Source organism: Falco punctatus (assembly GCF_963210335.1).
Source record: "Falco punctatus genome assembly, chromosome: Z".
NCBI classification, from domain to species: Eukaryota; Metazoa; Chordata; class Aves; order Falconiformes; family Falconidae; genus Falco; species Falco punctatus.
This window is the reverse complement of record NC_137586.1, coordinates 64,363,763-64,388,422: the sequence shown is the minus strand read 5'-3', so window position 1 is coordinate 64,388,422 and position 24,660 is coordinate 64,363,763.

Genomic DNA, 24,660 nt, shown 5'->3' with positions numbered 1-24,660 from the left:
ATCAACTGGTGAATATATTATAGATGATAGCAGCACTGTACTTTAAGTAGCAACACACAAAGGTTTATCTATCACATTCTGGCAAGACACTGCTTGACATTGATGATGATGATCACAGTCTAAAAGCCAGCAGTCACCAATACCCCTATTTCATCCATACAACTTAATGTTAACACTACTAAATCAAAGAACTGCACACAGAAAACTATTTGAATATTTATTGTTTCTAAGTGCCCTCACTCACAATAGCTTACATATGAATATGTTAGGTTTTGTAATCCCACCTGATCTTTGTGTATTCCTACCATTCCATACATTCCTACTATTTAGGGCCTTGAAAGCATTGCCCTACATAAGAATATCTGTGGTGTAATGAAATAAATAAAAGGTTTAATACCTCTCAGTATTATGGCACAAAGCATATTAACATTCATTACACTCTATTTCTCTCAGTCTCTGTAATTACATAATATTGAATCTGTTGCTATTTTATGTGAAAACAGTAGCTAGAGATATTTTACTGTCCTCATCTTAGTCAGTGTGACATTTTATTGGCAAAATCTACTCATACAAAACATTACTTTCTGAAACTAATTCACACAAAATTACCAATCAAGTATATGAAAGAGGAATAGTGACTTCCCTGGTTTTAAATGAAGACTAATATATTTCACATTCTTCATGCTTACTGCTTTGTCTCATTCTGAATGCATGGCTCTGTCATAGCCCCTGAGTGCTCTGAATTTTAAATAAAACCTTAAAAGCTGATCCACTTTGCTCGTGGTCTGTTACACTCCTCCACAAAGCCAAATCAGCTAACGCTGCAAACAGAAAAGGGGAATCCTGAGTGGTACAGTCAGCTTTTGATGGTTTGCAGAAACCAGATCTCACAATATAATGTGCATCTTTGTTGACATTTCCATGTCAATATATAAGTCTTTTAGGGAGAGGTGGGAGGAAAAACTGAGAGCTAGACTTAACTGAAGAGAAAAATCCACAAGGGACAACTGAGAACAGCGGTAGTGTTTCTTTTTCTGGTCAAAAATTACAAACCTGTATAATGTTTGTAAACGTCCTCATGAAAGGGAATTGGAAAATATAAGCAACAGTAGGTGAAATTCTGAGTTATAAAATTGCCCCTAGGAGGAAGACAGAAATGGGAAAAAATTATGGGCCAGGGCAATATTTAGTATGGAGAATCATTTTTCTCCTCCTTAGGACAAGCACCCTGAGCCATTTTGGACTTTAGCTTCACTGTTCCCTCTGTATGAAGTTTAAGGCTTTGCTAAAAGGTGTCCTTGACTGGACGGATCACTCGTGTTCACGTCTTTTTGCTGCAGCTAAACTAAGACCAGATTGGGTGACTCTGCCTTTCTCATGCAGCTTATATAACTGGATGCTGTATAACATCTCCTGTATTTCTGATCTCATTGTACAGTAACAGGGCACCTATACTGGGTCCATGCCAGGCTGCACCAAAGAAATTATGTATACTATTCAGGTAGGCCCTAAACTACCATCTGCTCTGAGGATTAAGCTTGGATAAGCTTGATCTGACAGTGCCACAACCTTCCCTCTCCTGTCACAATGTCAATAAACTCAATGTTTTAAATCTTTCCAAAAGCAGTCTTATGTCTAACCAGAAGAGGCTGAAGAGAAGGGCAGCACTTACTCTATCTTTTTTCCTGCCAAATGCTTATCAGAAGTATAAAGGATGGGAGCTGCTGCAGGAACGGCATAGTATGAAAAATGGATGGTGTAAATACAATAGGAAAGAGAATTAGTCTTGAAACATAACACTAGTAGTTAGCAATTGGGAAAGATATTAAAGAAAATTCAGATTGTTTTAGTATTTAATTTCACTTTCTCCATTTTAAGGAGGAAAAGGAAGAAGTCTGAATAGCTGTTTCAGACTGGCTTTGAAGGAGATAACCTGCCAGGCATTGAAGAGCTGCAGACAGTATAAGTATGGTTCTGAACTCCATGCTAAAATACAGCTGGGCATGAAGGCATGACAAACCTTGTGTGAACATCACAAAACAGTGGGTCTCACTCTCTCAAGGGAGAGTGACTGAGAAGAAACTCAATGAAAGTCAGTGAAAATATGCAGAAAGGGAAAGACAATCAATTGTAGAATGATTTTTGATGGTGAATGCCTTCTGCCAGCTCTCACCCTGTCTGCACTATAATACATATCCTACAGCAGTTCTTTTCAATTATGTAGCTAGCTTACAACAATCCTGGTCAATGTTCCCTCTACAAGCAGAAACTGAGCATGCTAAATGATACAAGCAGTAACTATTACTGTTTATTATATTCTGCACATATAGTTAACCTCAGAACTTATGGGCTTTATTGTTTTGAGCACAAATGTCTTTTTGGAGGATAGACTAATACATAGTTCTAACAACATTTTTAAAAATGTTTTCTTTCACTTCTAAGAACACTTGGCAAAAGTGTATATTCAGCTCTGAGAAGAGAGGCTTCTCAAAAACCAGCCCCCCCCCCCCCCCCCGTTTTTAATTGCTTGGTGTTTCTTAAATAAATGTTTCATAAGATTAAGTTCTGCAGGAAAATGAAGCTTCTATGTCACTCTTGCTGTGCATGCAGAGGCTTTTTCTGACAGTGTATCATTTACAAAGTCCTGAATCCTCATTACTGTGCTCAGCAGGCAATAGGAAACCGCTGCACTGATAGCAATCCTGTTGTCTGTTGTAATAAAAACTTAATCTCCTTTCTTTCCCCCTACACTTACAGAATTTTTAAATAATTTATTTTTCTGAACACTACTGGTCATCTAGCAAGCATCTAAATTATATCGTCTTAATCCTTGGAGAAAGGAATAGAACAACTTTAGTCCGAAGGTGAGCCCAGACTAGACTAGGCAGGTAGGATGTCTAAGTCTTTGACAGTTTATTGCAGAGAAAATGTTTGCAGGGCATCCTTGGCACGTACTGGTCTGTCAAATGCTTTACTGCACATTTGGAAAGTGGTAATCATCAATGGTGGTGTAATAAATTAGAATACAACATATTGTCCAAACTATTCTCTCTCTCTCTCTCTCAACATTTATTAAGAAGCCACTTTTCGCAGAATAGCTATTTTAAACATTCCTGATATGAGTGCATCTGTTATGTCAGGGCTTATTATTTGTGGTTTTGATAAGGCTAGACAGGACATGATGGTTTTGACTGAAGCGGTCCATTGCCACAAATATATCAAAATGGCCTCCTTATATGTTCCTTTTCTTAAACTATAATTTTGATACTGTTAGTCTTTGAAGAATTGTTGGAAGTGAGTTATTAATTTCTGAGGCCTGAAGTGCAATGTGGAGCTCTCTGTGCAAGGCAGATCTTTTTTTTTGCAGACCACATGCTTTTTCAATGTGTGAATGTGTGAGGCACAGCACAAGCATGTACAGCCACTCCCTGATGTGCTTATTTATTCATTCTGATCTAAGTCCTGGTTGCCTTTTATATAGGTGTAATATCTCAAGTCGGGTTTATTGACCTTTGATTTATGCTGGTAAATCCACCATGCTGGGTGCTCATAGTCCATTTTCTGCTAGCTAAATACAGAGAGTGGCTTTATTTACTGTATTTTAAACTGGCAGGATAACATGTAGGCTTTCTGATGTCCTAAGAGAAAGCTGTCACTGAGTGACCAGGTGCAGAAGGTCATCTCACATCTTGGCCAGAACCACAGTTGAAGCAATCAAACCTAGGAACATACAACCAGGGTGAAAATCTCAATAAAATCAGAGTCATGGACTGATGGGACACACTTTCGAGGTCAGATACCCAAGTCTTTTTGAGCAGTGCTTTAGTATCCCATTTCTACATAGCTGTAAAACAGAATATGCAAAGAAATTGGGAGCAAATAAACTTAAGGAATCTTTATTCAATTTGGGGAGCTAGGTCTGGAGACTGTTACTTCTTTTGCCCAGACTGGTCCATGCATTCCCTTTCCTTATGTTGCTGAGCTCTAGGCAGCAATGAAGTTCTGCTGTGGCCTGTGACCAGCATTTGCCTAATGTCTCATTTCAGAGTCAATGACTGAAGACAGCGAAAGATCACTCTAGAGAATTGCCAGGAGCTGAATTTTTTCATCCAGTGTCTTTTTTAGAGCTTTGCTATATTCAGTGCTTCCCACTTGGAATTTTGCATACCTAATGACTGGTATCACTACAGGTTATAGTTCCCATCATATTATCAATATCTAGTTTTTTCTCTGATTTAAAATTATTAATATTCACTATGCATTGAAAAAAACATACAGCATCATAGTTCTGGGAGCAATTTATGTATGTATAAGTACCTGGAAAGATGATGGAACAGCTCATCCTGGATGCCATCTCTAGCATGTGGAAGAAAAAGTTTTCAGGAGTAGTCAACATGGACTCACCAAGGGGAAATCATGCCTGACCAACGTGACAGCCTTCTGTGATGGAATGGCTGGCTGGGTAGATGAGGGGAGAGCGGTGGATGTTGTCTGCCTTGACCTCAGCAAGGCTTTTGACACTGTCTCCCGTAACGTCCCCATAGGTAAGCTCCGGCAGTGTGGGTTGGGTGAGTGGACAGGGCGGCGGATTAAGAACTGGCTGAATGGCAGAGCTGAGGGGGCTGTGACCAGCAGCACAGAGCCTGGCTGGGGGCCTGTAGCTCGTGGTGTTCCCCAGGGGTCAGTGCTGGGTCCAGTCCTGTTCAACTCATTCATCAGTGACCTGGACGAGGGGACAGAGCGCACCCTCAGCAAGCTGCTGATGATACAGAACCCGGAGGAGCGGCTGATGCACCAGAGGCTGCGCTGCCATTCAGCGAGACCTGGTCAGGAGAGCTGGGGCAGAGGGACCTCATGGAGCTCAGCAAAGGCAAGTGCAGGGTCCTGCCCCTGGGAAGGGACAGCCCCAGGCACCAGCACAGGCTGGGGGTGACCTGCTGGAAGGCAGCTCTGTGGAGAAGGACCTGGGAGTGCTGGTGGGCAGCAAGGTGTCCATGGGCCAGCAGTGTGCCCTGGTGGCCAGGAAGGCCAATGGGAACCAGGGGGGCATTAGGAGGAGCATGGCCACAGGTCAAGGGAGGTGATCCTCCCCTTCTGCTCTACCCTGGTGAGGTAGAGGACTGAAGCTGGGTTAAATATCATTGATAATATACAGCTGTGGGCTGGCTTCAGGGGTGGCAGTTGGCTGATGTAGTTAAGGTGTAGCTGTGGCTGTTCAGTTAGTAGGTTGGGCAGCCAATGAAGAGAGAGGAGGAAGCAGAGAGGAGTGAGAATGCATGCCCGGGATGAGGAGAGACTGGGAGAAGGCAGCAGAGGGATTGGCATGAAGATTATGTTGGTATGAGATGGTAAAAGACCTTGTTGCAGATGGCTGGTTTGGAGAGTGCTGTGACAGGGCACATGTGGAGTGCTGTTTCTAGTGCTGGGCTCACCAGTCAAGAGAGGCAGGGAACTACTGGGGAGGGTTGCAAAGATGATGAGGGGACTGGAGCATCTCTCTTGTGAGGTAAGGTCTGTTTCACCTGGAGAAGGGCAGACTGAGAGGGGATCTTATCAATGTCTACAAATATCTTGAGGGCGAGTGTCAGGAGGATGGGGACAGGCTCTTTTCAGTGGTGCCCAGTGACAGAACAAGGGGCAACGGGCACAAACTGCAACTCAAGAAGCTCCATCTGAATGTGAGCAAATGTGTCTTTACTCTGAGGGTGACAGAGCACTGGAACAGGCTGCCCAGAGAGGTTGTGGAGTCTCCTTCTCTGGGGACACTCAAAACCCACCTAGATACGTTTCTGTGCAGCCTGCTTTAGGAGAACCTGCTTTAGCAGTGGGTTGGGCTAGATGATCTCCAGAGGTCCCTTCCAACCCTGACTGTTCTGTGATTCTGTGATTATCTAAAATTGCAGTAGTAGAAGATGTATATTTTAAAAGCTATCAGTTTCCATTACAGGGCAGAGATGTTTATTCATTGTTCCCTTGATTTGATACATTTTTAATGAATGTAGTTGCTTTATTTTTCTTGCAAAACCTTTGGCATTTCAGATTATATTATTGACTGAGCAAGATGAGTGATTCTGTCATTGTGTAATAAAGGTACTTAATAAAAGAGTTTCATCAGAAGTTTGTGGTAGAGTTTTGTCTTTAAGTTATATGTCTGTTCCCATGAAACCATATCAATTTCCCAGTCAGACACCAGTAGAGCTACAATCAAATAAATATCTGACAATGGCAATTAAATAGATCTCACTACATTTATAAAAATTATTACATGCTTTTATCCAACATTTAACTGAAAAAGCATAAACTAAAAGTAGTCTTTGTATCAATCACTATTTTGTTTAAGCCCTCCCTCTTTTGCTTCATATTGCATCATTTGCAGTTTGTTGTGTCAAATGTGTACTACGGCAAGAAGGAATTTTTCTTTTCCAGTAACTGGAAACACATACAAATGAGAGCGAAATAAAAATACTGCTATTTTACTGGAATCAGATCATCTGAATGGTTTATCAGTACCAGATTCCATTCTGGGGGTCAGGGTAAAAAGTCCTAACTTTTCCCATCCCTTAAAAAAGTCCAAAAAAAAACCAGAGAGAGAGAGAGAATGGATAAAACACAGATAATTTTACTTGAAATAAAACAAAGTTATTTGTAGGTCATTACAACTACATCAGGTCCTATGAAATAATCAGAAAGAGTACATTAAACTTTCACATAAAATCTTCCTCCTAAAGGAGGCAGGGGAAAGCAGTAGCAGATATCTAAGGAAGACTTGTAAGAAAGACATTGTAGCAGTTGTCATGCTACTAATCTGTCAGAGGACTTTATTATTATTCTGTTAATGCTTAAAAATGGTCTTAGCCTTGTACAGAAACAGAATTATGAGTAAGCAAAGAAACTGAAAAAGACTTTGTGGAAGTCCAGCAAGAGGAGACAACTTTTTTATATATATTCATACACAAGAGGTTTTATTTTTTCAGCTAAAGGATAGAGAGGGTGTCCTCAGAGTTTTAGTCCAAAGAAATTGTCCAGGCTTTAAGAAGTGTTCTTTTAAAGCTGCCTTATTAATGATAGCAGCCTGCAGATAATACACATCAATGACTTCAGCTTAGACAGTTGGGATTTGAATGTTCCACTGCTGTATGTCCTTTTCAAGAAAACTATTCAGATAATAAAGCTTTCTTTTCTTTTCTTTCTTTTTCTTTTTTTTTTTTTTTTTTTTTTTTTTTTTATTTGGGAAGTGCTATCAAACTGGGACCTCTTAATTTAAAAGGATTCCTCTTTTCTTTTTCTTTCTAAACCTTGTTAAGTAGTATAAGAATAACACAATGTGAAACTGATTTCCCCTAAAAGGTAGAACAGCAACGTAATGAAAATGAAGCAGTGGTGTTGCAGATTGTAATCCTTCCAAAGAATAAAAAAGCCAGAGTTGAAAGTGAAGCACTGGCATATGCTCTCTGAGATGAAAGCTACTGCAATAGGTATTGGTATTATGACCTAACAGAAGATGTAAAGAGAATAATGAGGTTACATGACCTCACACTAGTTTTTAAATCGCTGCTTTCTTAAAGGAGCATTTTGTTTTCAGCAGCTGTCTACCAATTATATTATCTAATGAAATACCCCTCCTCCCAACCAATGGTCTCTCTTCTTTCTCCCTTTCTGGTTTTAAAAAAGAAATCAGAAGAAAGGCCTCATCTTAATTTCAAGTGTGCTTTAGATGGATTTAAAGTAAGTTAATTTGAAATGACAGTAAATAATCCTCCACCATTCAATCACCGGTTTTACATTTCTCTGTAATTATCTTTGAATAAGCTGTTTTTAAGCATGTTTAATACATGGGGGTTTTTTCCTTCCTTTACTACTTTATGCCACAGATAAAAGTGATGCTTCTGTGAGGAAACCTAAGCCACTATTCTTTGCCTTTAGGGACCTGTTCAAGCAGACTTATGAATTGTTCAGGTATTGTAAGTGCTAGCCAGTGCAGATTTTCACCGTGCTTCCCTGCCCTGTAACCCTCCCACTGCTTCAAAGTAAATAGCTGTGTCCTGCCAGCCACTGCTTGATCAATGCCTTTATGGTGACACAATAAGCTCCAGGAAAACAGCAAGAAAAGAGATGAAGGTGATTAACGCCAGTGTAAAAACTGTCTGCAACAGGAAAGACATGGGGGATAGAACCAAATGCATACTTCAGGATTCTGTGGATGGGTATTTGTGCAGGGACTGGACTGACACCTCAGTTAACCCGTACATACTTTGTTTAATCTCCGCCCTTAAACATCATCCTTACTACCTTATTAGTAGCTACTTCCCAATGTACAACCCAGTCTCTCTGTAAAAGGAAGGAGTCCCTGCAGGTCATTTTTCTAAGGCACTTAAGAGTCATTACTCTAGCACTGTAGCAAATGTTTTATTCATTTTGCCACAGCACAATTTCTCTGCTAAGACTTTTGTAGCAAAATGCTACACAGCTCAGCAGAGAGGTGATTGATTAAGCAAGAAGGAGCAGAATTTAGGCATCCTGATAAAATTTTCTGAGTCTGCTCCATTAGCATCAATCAGTTTTATTTAGGTAGTAACACTTGAATACTAACTAGGTGATTTCATCCATTGGAGAAAAACGGATGACGATACCTTTAAGTTAATATTACTTGAACAGTTTGTTCTTGAATAATTTATACCTGTTAGTGAGCATCTGTCTCTTCACAATTGTCTTCTTCAGTCTTGCTGAGGTGCTATCCATGCTGCAGTGTTGGTCTGAGACAGGAAGACATGGTCCTCTGAGAGTGAGTGCAACCAGTAGCAAAGACACTTTTGCAGGCACAGTAAGGCTGCATGCTGAGTAAAATATGCATAATTAACAAAAGCCCTATCGAATCAGTAGAACTGCATCTACCCTGGGGTTGCAGGGGTACAGCCATGATGGTCAGAGAGTTGCACTGCTGCAGCCCTGGGCTGCTCGACAGTGCCAGCAACCCCCTTCCCACAGGGACACACACCATGGCTGCTAAATCAAGGGCTGCATAGAGCCAGGCTCTAGCCAACACAGCTGTAAAAAAGTCCTTTACCTGTTGTGTTGTTTTGTACCAACAGAAGTGCTTGTTTTCTTCTACCAAGGAGCTTTTCCAAGTAGTTTATTCACTCGGAGTGAGAAATGTGGAAGTCTTTGTAGCTAACAGAAACATAGGCTAAACTGCTTTGGATACCTATCAAAGAGAAAAAAAAAGGCTGCTTGATTTTTAAACTAAAGAGTAATGCTTTTCTGGACTGAAACCAATAGGTACATCATTACAGAAGTCAGTGATCCCTTTTTAATTTTCTGTTACAAAATGTTTAACTCTGCACTCTAAACAAATTATCTCATATTACTGAGATTCACAAATGCTATCCGCATAGCACAGAGCAAAGTGTTTTGATTTTACTGTTTATATAGAGTGATGATTCTACAGAAAAATTGTATAACAGTGATGAAATATTAATTACCGTGTAGTGACTTCTTGTATAAAGTAACACAGTGCCTTTTTGCAGGTCGTCAAAATCCAGGGTTCATTTTGGTGCCTTCGTGTCTGTCTCATCTACAACTATTACAGTCAACCCAGAGAAATGTTTTTATCTCCATTGTTTAGCCGGATTTTAACACCATTTAACTCCAGTGGACTGGGGGAAAGAAACCTAATTCTTAGAAATTCGATTGAGGAGAATGTGATACAATTTGGATTGAATGTGCTCTGGGCCTCTTTAGGTTCACTTGAGCCAAATGGAATTGATTTGTATTGGACATATGTGTAAAATTATATAATGGACTGACCTTTGTAACAGAAATACATGGCTCATTCTGAGGTGCAGATTTCCCAGTGATAATATATTTTTAAAAGGAAAATAGGGGGAAAAGGTGACCAGATCACATCAGTTGAAGTAGTTGAACTGAGCCAGGAATGTGTCAGCTTGAATTTCCTTCTTGTCAGAAACACCCTATAATTATCAGCAAAGAGGAAAACTTATTACCATTACTTTTACATTTCTACATGATATAAAAGAGAAAGAAAAAACCCTTTACAGCACACTCAGTTAAAAGTCTCCATTGGACCAGAAAGAGTTTTCTTCACCTCATGAAACACAAATACTTTTAAAGAGCTACATTCAACCCGCTGTTACTTACATAGCCTTGCACCAGGAAAACATTTGACAGCTGTTAGAAGGAATACAGTTGTGTGCTATAAAGACGTATTCACAGGTCTTGTCCCAGTGACAGTAGAAATGCAATACTTTTTGGCCCGGTCGTGTGAACTCATACATATATCAGTCAGAGGTGCAGGGACAATTTGCCCCTGCAAAGCCTGTTCTTGCAGAACATATAGTTCACGCTATGTGCTGGCAGGTGGGGAGGCCACCCACAGCCACCAATGTGCTGTGCAGCTGGTGCCACTGTGAGGCAGTGGGACCTTGTCTGGCCTCTGGCCACATGCTTTTGGGACAGTAGTGGTGGTGCACAGCTCCCTCAGGGACAGCATTAGCAGGATGCTCTTGTACAGACTACGCCTTTGAGTTGGACCTACAACACCTCATCACAGACATCTGAGGGCCTGGGTGAATTCTGAGTGATTTTGAAAAAGGTGTGATTTTCTGATTTACATAATGAAATGACCATCAGATTTTAAAGTGTCAGCAGCAGACAGGGACTATAACTGTACATCCAAAGGTTCCCACGTCACCTCACAGTCTCAAGTAAATATAAGGCAACTGGAACTTTTTGCTGTCAGGTTTCTCTGTTTATTTATGGGTGATTTTACATATTGCTTATGCACTTGATCCAGATACGTGATGGAATTCAGTGCTGCAAAAATTTGTAACTACCACTTGAGTATACAACTGATCCTCCAGCTGTGACTGGGGCAGTGCTTGAAGGTGAGCTGTAGGGCTTCTGTTTTCTGCCACCCTGATGGATTATAGGCTGGCCTCCCGGCCACTAAGGGCAGCACTCTCCCAGTCTCTTCTAGAGTGCTTTGAAAAACAGAAGATCATACCAAGCAACTGAACTAAGACTCTTTTTCTTGCTGTTTAAAATCCACATACATATTTCTCATAAACTACATCTTGATCTGCTCTGTAATATGACATCATATTTGAAGGTATGGTAGACACACAAAGGAATGGTAAATTGAACTGTATATAGAAAGGGTAAAGAAATGGGATCCTGGTGGAAAGCCATAGCATTATGTATGTATATGTTCAATTCTGAAGAAGAGAAAATTATTTCATATGGGAGGACATAATTTATTATTCCTCCTGTAGATTTGATTCCCAGTATTATCAGTATTTTGTGTTTGATAACATCTTCACATAATTTTTTTACAAAAAAATTTAATGAAGAGACTATACCGTTGCAGTAAGGTAGACATAGAATAAGTTATGTAGGAAAATCAGAAGGTGGATTGTTTTATGTGAGTATAGCACCGATGACCTTATTACAATGCAAGTTCACATGTGCTGAGTATTTCACCCAGATCTTGTCCACAAAACATGTATGTAAGACAAATACATAAGACTTTTTTGAAGAGGCCCTTATCCCGAAGTCTATTGTGTTTCTCATTTGTGTATGTGCACAGAGAGAGGAGTGTGTGTGTGTGTGTGTGTGTGTCTCTCTCTCTATGCATGCATGTGCAAGCTATTTCTGTAAAGTCAAATGGAATCTGGATCAAGACACAAATCATCTAAAACACCAGGTTCTCTTCTTAGTAGAAAAATGACCTTTTCACAAGTTAAATGTACCTCTTCAAATGACAGCTCATGGAATGAGAGGTAGCAGACTTGAGAAACTTGCTGACAAATGCCATCCTTGTTTAATTTCAAGGATCTAGGGCAAAGGGCATGTTGGGAATTATTAGGTCAGAAAGAAATTGACGTGTCAGACAGGCAGGCATTTAAGTACCACAAAGGACTTTTGGGGAAACATAATTTAATTCCCATATTAGAGTTGTATTCTGCAACTTTTACATGTAATAATTTCTTAAGCTATTGCCTTTGATTTTCAGCATACTACAAACACATTCTGAATTCAGTAGAATTGGAGCAGCTTGGAGATCAGCTAACATCCTGATTAAGAGAAGAGATTCCTAACATGTCTGACAGAATTGCTCTCTGAATTTTTGCCAGGCAGAATTGATTAATTTTCTGCCTTGCCTAAGGGTATAGGACATTTATTGACATAATAGTAGAGCAAAATTTCTGAAGTCAAATGAAACACTGCGTTCTGTGCAATAAAGATTTTTTTAACTTACAAATTTCTGTAAAGAGGGACCCAAAGTTAGAATTTTAGACTTATTTAATCTGACACAAAATTAGTTTTAAAAAGTAAAGATTTGTAAACAGTCCCTTCATTTTTAGAGTAACCATAAAGACAGTTAGAATGCTTTCGCATGTCAGTATCCATTTAAAATTTTTGAGAAAATTAAATTTCTAATAGCAAAGCAGTTTCTACTTTTTCAAGTGGCTATAGGCAACAGTAATGTAATAATGTCACATAACAATCATGCTACTACATACCACTGAGGGCTTTTTTGCAGTCATTTGGTGGGTTGCAGAGTAGAAGATTTGTTCATTACCTTGCTAGGCAGTATCTATTTCTATCAACCATTATGAAACTGAAATGATTTCCCAGGAACACACCGTTAGTCATTAGCAATAATATTGGGCTATGTTGCAATTAAAGTAAAATAAAATGTACTGTGAATATAGCTAAACAAAACATAAGTACAAAATACAGACCTATCAAAAAACACAGCTTCCATTTCAGAAATAATGAATTTTATAATGTAAACTTCTGGAATGATATAAGAGATAAAGAAAGTAAAAAGGTAACGGAATAAAACTGTGTCTTTTAACTAATAATGCTTGCTTACTTTGCATATGGGAATAGTTTGGCCAATCAGGCAAGTCATGCTTAATGCTATGTCTCTAGAAAGCACATGCATGGACTATGTAAATTCTTTAAAACACAGCTAGATCTTCATATCAAATACATAAGTTTAAGATCTAAATATAGCTAAGTTGACTGAAGACTAATGCCATGACTTGTGGCCTTCTGTTTGTCCAGAAGAACACAATATTTACCACACTTAGTTCAAAGTGAAAAAAAAATTGTCTTCCCTACTCATAACTTAGACTTGTTCCTAGAGGTATGTACATGGAAAACAAAAATTACACGAACAAGTTCACACTAGTGTAATGCATAGGTATTATGTATCATAATAAAACCCTGTATATAGTCAACTTTCAGCTCTTTGTGATGACAAGATGATAAATATTTGCTACAAGTGATTGTTCAGTGGTAGGAATGCTGCTGTCACTTTTTCAGTAGCTAAATGAGAATGATAGCTTTTAACACACCATTATTAACTTCTATTAAGAGCAGCTTGACTGAAAATATTGCTGTGCATCTTCTTCCAGAAAAATGATTACATTCAGTCAATCTGGACAGCTTGAGGTAAGTCCAGCCTAAACTGAATCTTATCCTATTGTAAACAACATTGTTTAAAGGTTTTTTAAAATTAGTATCTTCATTATCTCCAATGGTAGTTGATACACACTTACAAACAAGAGTTTCCTGCTCTTGAAATTGAAGGTTACCTTTAGGTTGGAAAGTCCTGATTGATGCTGAAGTCGGTGGAAGGCTGGAACCTGCTCTTTGTGGCAGTGACCTGGGATACAGCTGTGGGATCACCAGCATCCCTTCTGCTTGCATACATGCCCTCAGAGGATCCATAACATCTGCTTGTCAGTGCTTTGACCTAGCTCAGACACACACCCATTGAAGATGTTCCAGTCATGACAGTTCAAGCCTATATATCTATTTAGAGCTGCTCTTGATACCTGCTACAGTCTAAGGTATGGGATTGCTCATACAAAGTAACTATATATGATCTACAGCCAGATTATAGTTTACATGTAGTTTTAAGCCCCATCCCTAGTTACTTCTATGGACTATTCTGCTTTGTGTTTTTGAATTACACTTTGGCTGACTATACGACAGGTATACAATGATACAACTGCCTGAATATCAGAAAGGATTGGTCTGAATGTTACGATTTTGGGGTAGATGAGTGTGGGAGAAATTTTTGGCTTTAATTCAAATGCTATGTTATTTTAAAATATGATATTACAGTAAGCAAGGGTGAAAGAATGGAGAAAATATAAATCTATTACACATCACAAGTAAGGATATTTAACATATACAGAACTGTTTGTTGTATAAAAATATAAACATCCATTATAAAATAAAATTCTTTTGCTTAGAAGTTTATAACAATTTTCTGAACTCACAACATTCATCCAGAAGAGCAGTCAGAGAACTTTTCATTTTGTGGTCAGCAGCAAGTCCTGGCCATCATGCTCTACCCCAAGGGACACTTGGTGCCATTTATTTGGCTGCCATATGAAACGCATGACTAAAATTACTTCAAAAATTGGAAGACTCTGTTCTTGGTATCAGTTGTCTCTCTGGTTCTTTGGACGCTTCAGCTCCTCAGACAATATTCCAAGCTCTGCATGGATGCTTCCACCCCTGGGGAGACTGAATTAAGTCCTGAACTGAGAGGGTTTGCATTCCTTCTAATGGTCTCATTTCTCAACTCAGCATGTTTTAATATCTATATAAATATCTAATCTGCTTCTGGATCCTGCTGAGGTCTTTGCTCCACTGATATGTTGTGGCAGGTTGTACAAGGAAGAGGAGCTTCAGTGATGAGAGGGCTGTGTTGGAAGCTGCAAAAAAGGACTGGCTTTTACCTCTGTCTTTGCCAATGGCTGTACAAATTGGGTCAAGTATTTTAAAGTTATTTATAAAAAAGGTGTTTAGGACATTTAAGAATTTCATTAGATGTGCCTGACAGCCACTGTAAGTAAGGGGCCTAAATTTTTTGGCATGTCTCTGTCTTTAGAGTCCTAAACATCTCCTTTATAAACCTCTCTTTAACTCTATGTGATTCCAGCTGTACCTAATCTGCCAAGCTTGTATCAACTCACTGGTCCTGAAGCCTGTTTTCCTGCACAGAGCAGCCAGCATAGGAACACAGTCCTGGCAGGAGGAGTCCATCTCCTGACATGGCGTTGCACCTGGGCTCACTGGCCCAAATACATGCCAAAAGTGTACTGCACCACAGAGCCAGCTGCGGGGCTATGGGATACCACAGGTCCACAGCTGCCAGAGGAGGGTGGTTCACCAAGGAAAGGCCAAAACAGCCCAGCCTCCAGTACCGCTCCATATTCCTGGAGAGATGTTCTCCATATCTGCCTCCCCTCCTTGCTGCAGCTGTCCCTTCCCAGCTCCTGTGATGCCTGGGCTGCCTGTGTGTGGTTGTGCTGGACTCCTCTGTGCTGGTTGCAGGCACCTGGCAAGGACCTCCCCTGGACTGCATGAGAAAGTATACTGACTTGCTGATGCTGAATGTGGTGCAGGCATGTAATACCTAGTTTCTTCAGAGAGAAATAGTTTAGATTTCCTCCTCCAAAAGGTAATTAAGTGACACTGAAGATATTTCCTATTCAAAAATTCTTATTAATTAAGTCATTAGGAGCTACAGAGCTATGGTAAATAAATATGCAAATAAAATCCCTGGCAGTATTTGGCATAATTTATTTATTTCTCTTTTAAAACTCAGCATTAATACACTACTTCTTCTTTTAATAGCTTCCATGCTGACATCCTGTATGCTGTTCTTTGGCTCCCTGCCACTTTTTACAGGTCTATTCTTCCAAAACAGGGGGAAAAATGTTAATAATGGAAATCCTGAAATGTCCTTAATAGCACCCCAACAGTAATAATAACATGAATCTGGTCCTGAGGACTAGTAATGCACTTTGCCTCCCTGGTAATGACATTGTGCAGTTCATCTGAGACAATTAGTCAAGATTCTGGGTATCTGTAGGAGGATTTTAAAAAGATGACCTCGTGCAAGCTTGTGTTTTTCTGCATGAAGCACTCATGTACAAGTCTCCTTGAAACTGCTAATAGGAGTTGGGGGAACAACAGACACCAGCACTTCAAGCCTTGTTTAGCTTGAACAGTCACAAAGGACCTATTGTACTTTGTGTCTAATAGGCTTTGCTCTGAAAATCTTTAGCCATTAGTGTGCCAAATATCTTTCTCCTTCTGCCATATGCTATGTTCAGCAATTGCATTAGCTAATAAATTCCATGTTCCCTTGAAATCCTGTCTGTCCCGGCCCAAGTCTGTGATGATTTGGACTATAGCATTTTTCTCAAGACCCTCAGTTCTGCATTTAAAAAGTACATAGAGCTCTGGAAACCAGCTGCTCTGGAGCCTTATAACCCCCTTCTCTATAATGTCCAAATCAGCATGACTTGCAGATACTTCTTTTTTTTGTTCATTGAAATCAGGGAGTGACAACTCACGGAAAATGTCTACTGCTGTTTGATCACTCTCTCACAGCCTGAAAAATCTGGCCTGCTTCATTGTCATTCAGACAAGAACAGTCTGAAATGCACAGAAAGGGATATAGGATTTCAAAATATAGGAGGCAAAGGTGCACGTATCAAAACTGAGAGATTGACAGGCTGAGTATCACTTGCAGAACTAGAAATGCTGAGGACAGCTGCAGAGACAGAGAGAGCTCTTTCTGTGTTTGCTGCATTTTATAGTGTGGTGTATGTCTGTCTCGTGGTTTTGTCTCCCCTGAGTTTATTCAGATGGAGGTATAAAACTGATGAGTGCTGGAGAAGGTCAATGTTACATATTCATTTTGTTTTAAATAATTGATGATGTTTCCTGTTTCTGCTTACATTAATTGCTCTCAGGTGTTGGAGAATTGCTCAGTGAGTTGCCTTTTAATTTGTCTCTTTAGAAAAGCAGCACGCTGCTTTTCAGGATACTGTAAGTAATGTGTTCCAGGCAGTACCTTCTAACTGGGGGTTAATAAGGGTATGCTGAATGCGTGTTTAGGTGCTATTGCCTCTCCACATGTGCATGTGTGTGTGCGTGCATGCAAGTGTAGGAAGATGAGGTGGAGTACTGCAGACAGTGAAGAGCCTCAGATGCCTCTGTGTTGAGGTTTTGAAGTCTAGTTTATGTTCCCCTGATGTTTAGGGCTGTACATTAAGGCTCTGATCCAGGCAAGTGCAGAGTACTCAACTGCTGTTGATTTTAGTGTAGCTGAATCACAGATAGAATAGTTTTGATTTTTCTAAAAGGCAGGCTTAATTCTATTGTGTCATTTATCTGCTTTGCTATGGAAACAAGAAGAAAATAAGATTTACAAACCCATGTAAGCTGGAATTCAGCAAAATTATTTTATGGGCATCGTGCCTATGGAATAACGGTACTACTATAATGAATTTCTCCTTCCTTACTGTGCCCTTTCATATGCAAATACAGAGTTTCTACAGTTTATAATTGACATGCCAGTGAGGTTCAAAATGTGCTGGAGGTACACTTTGTGAGTAGAATTATATGACATGATTTCATTAAAACAACTACATCTGTGTTATGTTACTATCTGGGGCCTGAGCTTCCACTGCATCTAAAATTGCTGGCAGCCCAGAGAGCCCTGCGTTTTGGCTGAGTCTGGAGTGTCATAAGCCAACTGGTTTATCTGGCAGTGAAAATCAGATGAAGGTGGGGGACTGCTGGAACTCAAGCCCTGTCCCACCAACAGTCTGGATGGGTATTTTTCAGTTTTATCTGAACTTTTTCCAGGACAAGTAAAGCCCTCCCATCTGGGGTAATGTCTAATGACTACACCTATGGAAATTCACATTATTGATTCATTTTTCTATGGGGGAGCTTATTGGCTTATGACCTTTGCAAATATTTCATGATTTTTGGAGAATACAGTTGGGTGCTATCTTACTGTTTTCATTTTTCTATGCTGGCAAATAATCTACCTGCTGGCTTTCAGTTTCCTTATAGCGTCATTGCAGCATGAGGAGTCTGGCCTTATTTTTCAGTGTTCCTGAAGGAATAAATATATTTCATGGTTTTAAGTTGTCTGTCATTTCTTGTTGTTCTATCTATAAATTTTTCAGGAGTCTTTAGGGCTTTCATTTCCCTGTAGCCACCAGTCTCCCTGCCTGTGGCTTAGAAAAGGATGCTGGCTTGGCGCAAGAAAAAAACATGTTGATATATCTGAAGAGCCAGACACCAGCTATATGTTAGTGTTGATAGATCAGCCCTAGTGGCCCACCTTGTCCTGGTTTATAACCCAGTAACAGCCTCTGCATATCTGATTATGGACATCTCCCTTGGATCAATGGCAGACTGGAGTATGAATCTCAGACTCCTGCATTGCTAAAAAATTATTGTTGTCAAGGAAATGCCTGATGTGGTAGGACACATCTCCCATGTCCTCTACAGATGCATGGAACAAAATCTCTAATTGCTTGCTGAGTCACAGGGCTCAGAAGGAGCACAGGCTGGGGTGCGTTCACTTTCCTGGGCTGAAGAAAAAGTGAAAAAGGAGGCAACTTCCTGGCAAGGGTGGCTGTAGTGTTTGTTATCATACCATGCAGGATGAAGGCCACAGCAGTCATTGGCTCTTGCCACATCTGACCCCATGGAGTGCCAGAAGGACTTGCCATGTGGGACTGCAATAACCAGCATGCTTGGTCTGGTCTTGCAATCTTTTGTTGCAAAGGTGTATGAGATAACTAGTACATCCAAATTTGGTATTGTAATTTGATTACCACTGGCTAATGTGCCTGCAGTGTGGCTATGACTGTCCTAAATTCCATGAGCTTGAACTTAAAATCACACACCAAAGTCACACATCAAAAGCATGAGAAATCCAAGGGTTCAGACTGAGTCAGGTAAGCCCCCATAGTTATATGTTCCTTGCATATATATCCTAGGAGGTTTTCTGAACCAGGCTTTGTATATGGACATGATATGGACTTAATGTTATTGAGAACAGGCAATATGAGGTAGAAAAAAGGAATTAAAAAGATATATATAGTGTGTGAGGGTTTTTTTTTTCAAAAAGGACCTATATTTTAAAGTAGACAGCTGGTGAAGTTTTATGTCTCCCCTTTTAAAATAAAACCTCTTTCTATGTCAAGCAGCTGAGGTAGTTAGGTTTTGACCCTGACTCATTTCCTTGTTGTGACAGACATGTATGTTTGCTCCAGATACTAAAATATGCCATCCAGACACAAGCTTTCCAGTGTGTCATTTTGACCTTGTACCTCTTGGCCAAGGCCTTTTGGCTTTGTATCTCCCTGGCAGGACAGTCCTTGACTGCTGGCAAATGCACTGACTTGGTGGTTTCCTCCTGTCACCTCTGCCAATATGTGCAGAAGCTTTGAGGATGAAGTTGGTAGTGATGCTACCTGCACCCTTGGAGGAAAGCTGTGGTCAGCCTGGCGGCTCTCATGGGGTGTGCACAGCACCTCCTCTCCCTGTAAGAGCGAATTTGTCCCCTCCAGTTCTGGGAGAGCATGCTAGCCTGATTTGTGCCATCTATTTTTATATCTGTATCATCTACTGTGTCTGAATACCCACCCAAACGCAGACCACGAGTCAATAAGCCCAGCTGTTTGGTATTATTTACATTATACTGGCATCTCTGCTGACCTAAAGAGCAAAAGAAAATAACAGGGCATATTTGAGGCTTAATAAAACATTGCAGTAGGGAGTCCTTTCTGAGCCATTACAAGCATTTGCTGGAAGTGCATTTGCTGATTTAACAAACTGGTTAGGACAAATGTTTAACATGCTGTTGTGATGATATTCAGATGCTTTTCTTAGTATTTGTTGATTTGCGAAAATGTGTCCTTGCCCAATTGCACTAGAGAGTGGGATTAAATAAATAAATAAATGCAATGTGATGCGCTTGCACAAAAGCAGAGCAGTGACTGCCCCTGACAGATGGAAAAAAAGTCAATATGATGTCTGAGACAGCCCAGGCTCTGCACTGCAGAATAAATTACATGATTCGCTGAATGCCTGGGCTTCACACAGACATACACAAAATTGGAAAGATAAAAGCTCGCATTGGCTTCAGATGATATTTACTGCTTGATGGATTTACTAGCAGCCCCAGTACAGTCATACTGTATTGAATTATTGGCCTCTATTTAGCTGTGTGTCCGTCGAAGCTTGAGTGTCCATTTAAGCATAAGTGAGCTGGAGCCCTGCCAAGGCTTTTTGAAGCTTTGTGTACAGAGGAAGATGCAAGCTAATGGCTACTAGCTTGAATAACAGGGAACTTAAGGATGCTGGGGGTAGACAACAAAGCATGAGGTGCATTCTTATCAATATTAATGCCAACATAAATATTAATACAGGTTGCCCAGCACATCATTTTTGAATGATTCTTGTTTTCTTTGTATTTTAATACAAATGGCTGGAAATGACTGATTTCTCTCTCTCCCCTCCTTTCTTTCTCTCTCAGAAGGGGGAGTTTAAGAAAGATCATTAGCTTTACAGCCATCCATTGTCACAGCAGTAGGATTTCTACAAGGCAAAGGAGGCAAATGAAATGCTAGCTTTGAGAAGTATACTACTAGCAATAAAATATCTGATTAGAATAGGAATATGCTGTACAAAGCTATTGTTACGGATTCATTATTATACTTTACCAAGGTATTTCAGTTAAGAAGTATCAGTTCATTTACTGTGAGCCCCATGAGATGGTCACAGCGTTGCTGTAGCTACAGCACAGGGAAGGCAGGCTGAGTGCTTAGCTGCTTAACACATTGGCTTGTGCCCCAGGCTCTGTTTTTGGCCTGGCCCTTGCACATGATGAGTTTAGCTTGTGCGATGGTTCAGCACGCTGAGGGAGGGGGGACTGCCTCTGAGAAATGGCTGTCAATTGCAATGCTGCTGGCAGAGGGTTTATCCAGTTAACTACACTTCAGTAAAAGGAAAATAACCCTGAGACTGCATTGTGCTGATCAGCTGGATCGGCAGCAAAAATGAGCAGGGTTTTGCTCTAGGTGAATTAGTTGCAGTGACAGCGTGAAGGAAGGAGACGATGAGGAATGATGTGCCTGTGGGAGCAAGGAGGCACACAGATCTGAGAAGGACGAGATATTATTTTGAGACATGAATAAAATGCATCACAAATCTTCCATCATCTTACAGATAACATGTTCATGTCGAGGACTCTGACTCATGGTCTCTGGCAAGCCGTAATGGGGATATTTACAAGGTTATTGCTCTCAGCTGTCCCTTTGTGTGGCTGCCAAAGGTTGCTGCCCTGAAGTGGGCATGGCAGATGTGAATATGTACTGGTTCCTCAGCTGGCCCAGTTCAAAGCCCACACAGTAGCACAAGTCATAACAGCAGAAAATGCTTCAGCTGAATCCAGAAGCCAGAGCCCACAGTTTTTGTTCATTTGTTCCTGAAGGAAGCCTGGCATTAAGCAGCTATTATCTCTGAATTTTCAGGAATAATAGTAATAGAATCACAGAATTCCGGACTTTCCCAGGGAAGACTATTTATCAGTGGATAGAAAGAGAGGGAATGGATCCAACTGCTGCCTGATGAAGTGAAACAGATGGAGGTTTAGGGTGAAAGATCTCATGATCTAGCATTTTGATAGTTTTGCTGTTTTCTTCTCACTTCCTCCTTCCTCTGAAATCACTCCTTGCTGAAAATGAAACCGAGCTGACTACCTTTCTCTGGTGACAGAGGGAGTGATCCTTCTAGACCCCAGTGTGTTTAGGTCACGTGCACAGAGCCACATCAAAAGTCACTCAAAACAGGTAGGGAGAAAAACTCCTGTTTTGGGAAGGCTTTGGGCTCATGTACCTTTTGTAGCGTGAAGGGACACGCTGCAACTTGCTATTGTAGCTGCCTGACACTGGTCCCTACAGTCAATGGACCTTCAGCCGTGAGTGGTACCTCAGTTTCTCCCATTTTCTCTGCTTCAGACTGAAAAGCTCTGTTTTAAATCACATCATTGAATGTGTTAAAAGTTAGTTACCACGGCAGTTAAGGTCTGAACAGGCCCTCTGGCGTTAGGTGCTGTGAAGCGAAGGTTCATCCATGCTTATAAACCACAGCCTGATGTTCACTATGAGCTTTTCAACTGACCAATATGAAATGCCGTCACCTTCATGTCTCCTGTCATACCAAGAGCCCCAAGAGCCATTAACAGATTCCACCTGAATTTCACCTCAGAAAATAAATTGTTCACATTCTTAGCTGATAGCAGGACTCATGAGAATGCCTGTTTAATTGATTTCCAATAGGGGTGAAACTATATAATCTCTGGCAGCATAATAAAATAACAAGGAATTCTCCAAATGATACATTATGGTGCTGCAGAATCATGCCCGATTGTCATTTATGCCACCGTCCCCTTACATTTTTCTGCAAAATTAAAGAACCACAGAAAGATGTAAGTTTAATGAGCATCCTGGCTAAGGTCTTTTTGCTTGCCCAGTGCCAAATCGATCTCTTTTTTGTAATATACAATACAGGGGATAGTGGCTCTTGTGTATTGGTCCAAATGTCTATGACTTTGCTAATGCTTCAAGGTCAAATGTCAGTCTGACTGTAGATGTTCCCAGATTTAATGCATGCAATCTGTTCTAATTATCTTTTTAAAAATTCAAAATATATTTCACTCATGAGGGGAAAGAAATGCAAAGGAAGTCCCAAGCAAATGTTAAGCAGCATATTAATGAAGCAAGGCTAATTGCTGTGAAAAGAATAGTTATCTGGGTTCCAAGATTAGTTACATGTGCTCTGGTTAATAAAATGAAAACGTTGCATATTTGAAAGTCTTTTGTCTCATCCAGCTGTTTCCAGTTTGTCTGTCATTCAATGTTGTGGAATACTGTGTCTAAAATCCCTTGGAAGGCAAGGGGTGTCTTTTCACAAAGCACTGTGTTTGCACAGTTTCATACTTCCTTATTTCCTATCCTGTAACAAATAACTTTGTGGTAAGAGCATTCACTATTTCTAAACACACTTATGCCTCCTCACTAATAAACATTAATAAGTAATTGAAAATTAATTGTAACAACTTAGTCTGAAAACCTTTGTCTTGGATGGAGCTTCTTTTAGTTCTGTGGAACACAGTTTAGATACTTTTTGGAACTAAAAGGAAAAAAATACATTGTTTTGCCTGTGTTTAATACATTCTGCTAAACTTCCCTCTGACACTACATGTGTCATAGGGCAGAAAGAATATGTGGATTTTTTAATGAAGAAAGTATGTTTTGTCATTCCTGTGAGCAGTGACCAAGGACCGTAAGACCTTGAAAAAGCATAGTTCATTTTACCATCAGTGGGATTTTCTGGATTACCTGGAATCTCATTCACCATTGGGCAGACTTTATCCCAGGACTGAACAGGACTTTCCAAGTAAGTACTACACACACGTGAATGTTTTAAAGGCATGCAAGGACTCTCTTTCACTCCCTCATAGAAGATTTGTTGATCTTAGGCACTATGGGAAAGAAAGCTACCAAATTTGAATGCAGAGTGTCAGGAGCAAAGATTCCTGTTTCTCCTAGCAGTATTTCTTGGTATCACTTGCATACAGGCTTATAGTTTGCCAAATATGTCTTCAGGAAAAAATTTTCCCAAGGTCATACTGGCAGGCCTGTTGCGGTTATTTTGTCTTCCTCTGTGGCATAATCTGTCTTCTAAAGTCATCTGGTAATTTCCACATTTCCTGCTACTTCATGGATTTAGTACATTAAAAGTGTCCTTGTTCTTTTCTGCTTCATTTCCTGTGACACTTTATAGCTTCTGTGGCTTTGCTTTTGTACTACAGGTTTTAATTTTGCTGTAGGCTATTGGAAAGTTTTTTTATGGCTGCCAGAGCATGCAGGGGATGTGAGGCAGGGGCTCTGTGGACCCTTTTGATGAGTGGTCAGTTGCATAACTGTCTGCCTTTGCAAGGGGCCAGACACAGCAGCTCAGGCAGCCCCCACAAGACCTGCACTTGTGTTCACTCCCAGGAGTTTCCTCTGAGTTCTTTCCATTGTGATTCCCCCCCCTCCCAGCAGCTTACCCACCAGCAGCCTGTTACATGTTGATCCTACCTGTTTATTCGCCTGCCTCCTCTCCCAATGGCCAGCGAAAAGTGAGGTATGAGAACTCTAAGTCTCCAGCAGATTTCCCAAGTGACACCACTATCTAAAGATTCCTCCCCAATAATAAGTCTGATGATATAAAGAAGGAAATGCTGCAGGTTAATAAATCCCTGAAGTATGCTTAGAGAAAAACAAGCTATTAAACTGAGCTGTTTTCCCAGATGGACTAGAGATAGGATAATCACGAAGGTTTTCTATGATTTGGGAATTGAACAACATATTCCTGAAGTAGAACTCCCCTGTTATATATGACTATGATCTTCCCTATTGACAAATGCACCAAATTTTTATGAAGCTCCTCATGTTTCTGAATATGTGAATTATGTAAGAAAATACAAACTTTACATCTGGATATCCAGAAACAGACATGAGCCACAAATGTTATATATGTATATATCACCACATAGTGCTAATTGAGTGTACCCCATACTTCATATTCAGCATATGATAACTGAAGTCCTGTCATGTAAGTGAGGTGAATTTGGAAACAGGAAGTAAGAAAAAGAATAAATGACATTCTCAACTGGAAAAAAGTGATGGTGACACTGAAGTTTTTTATTGATAAGCTGGTAGAGATGGTAAATACTATGGTGGAAGTACA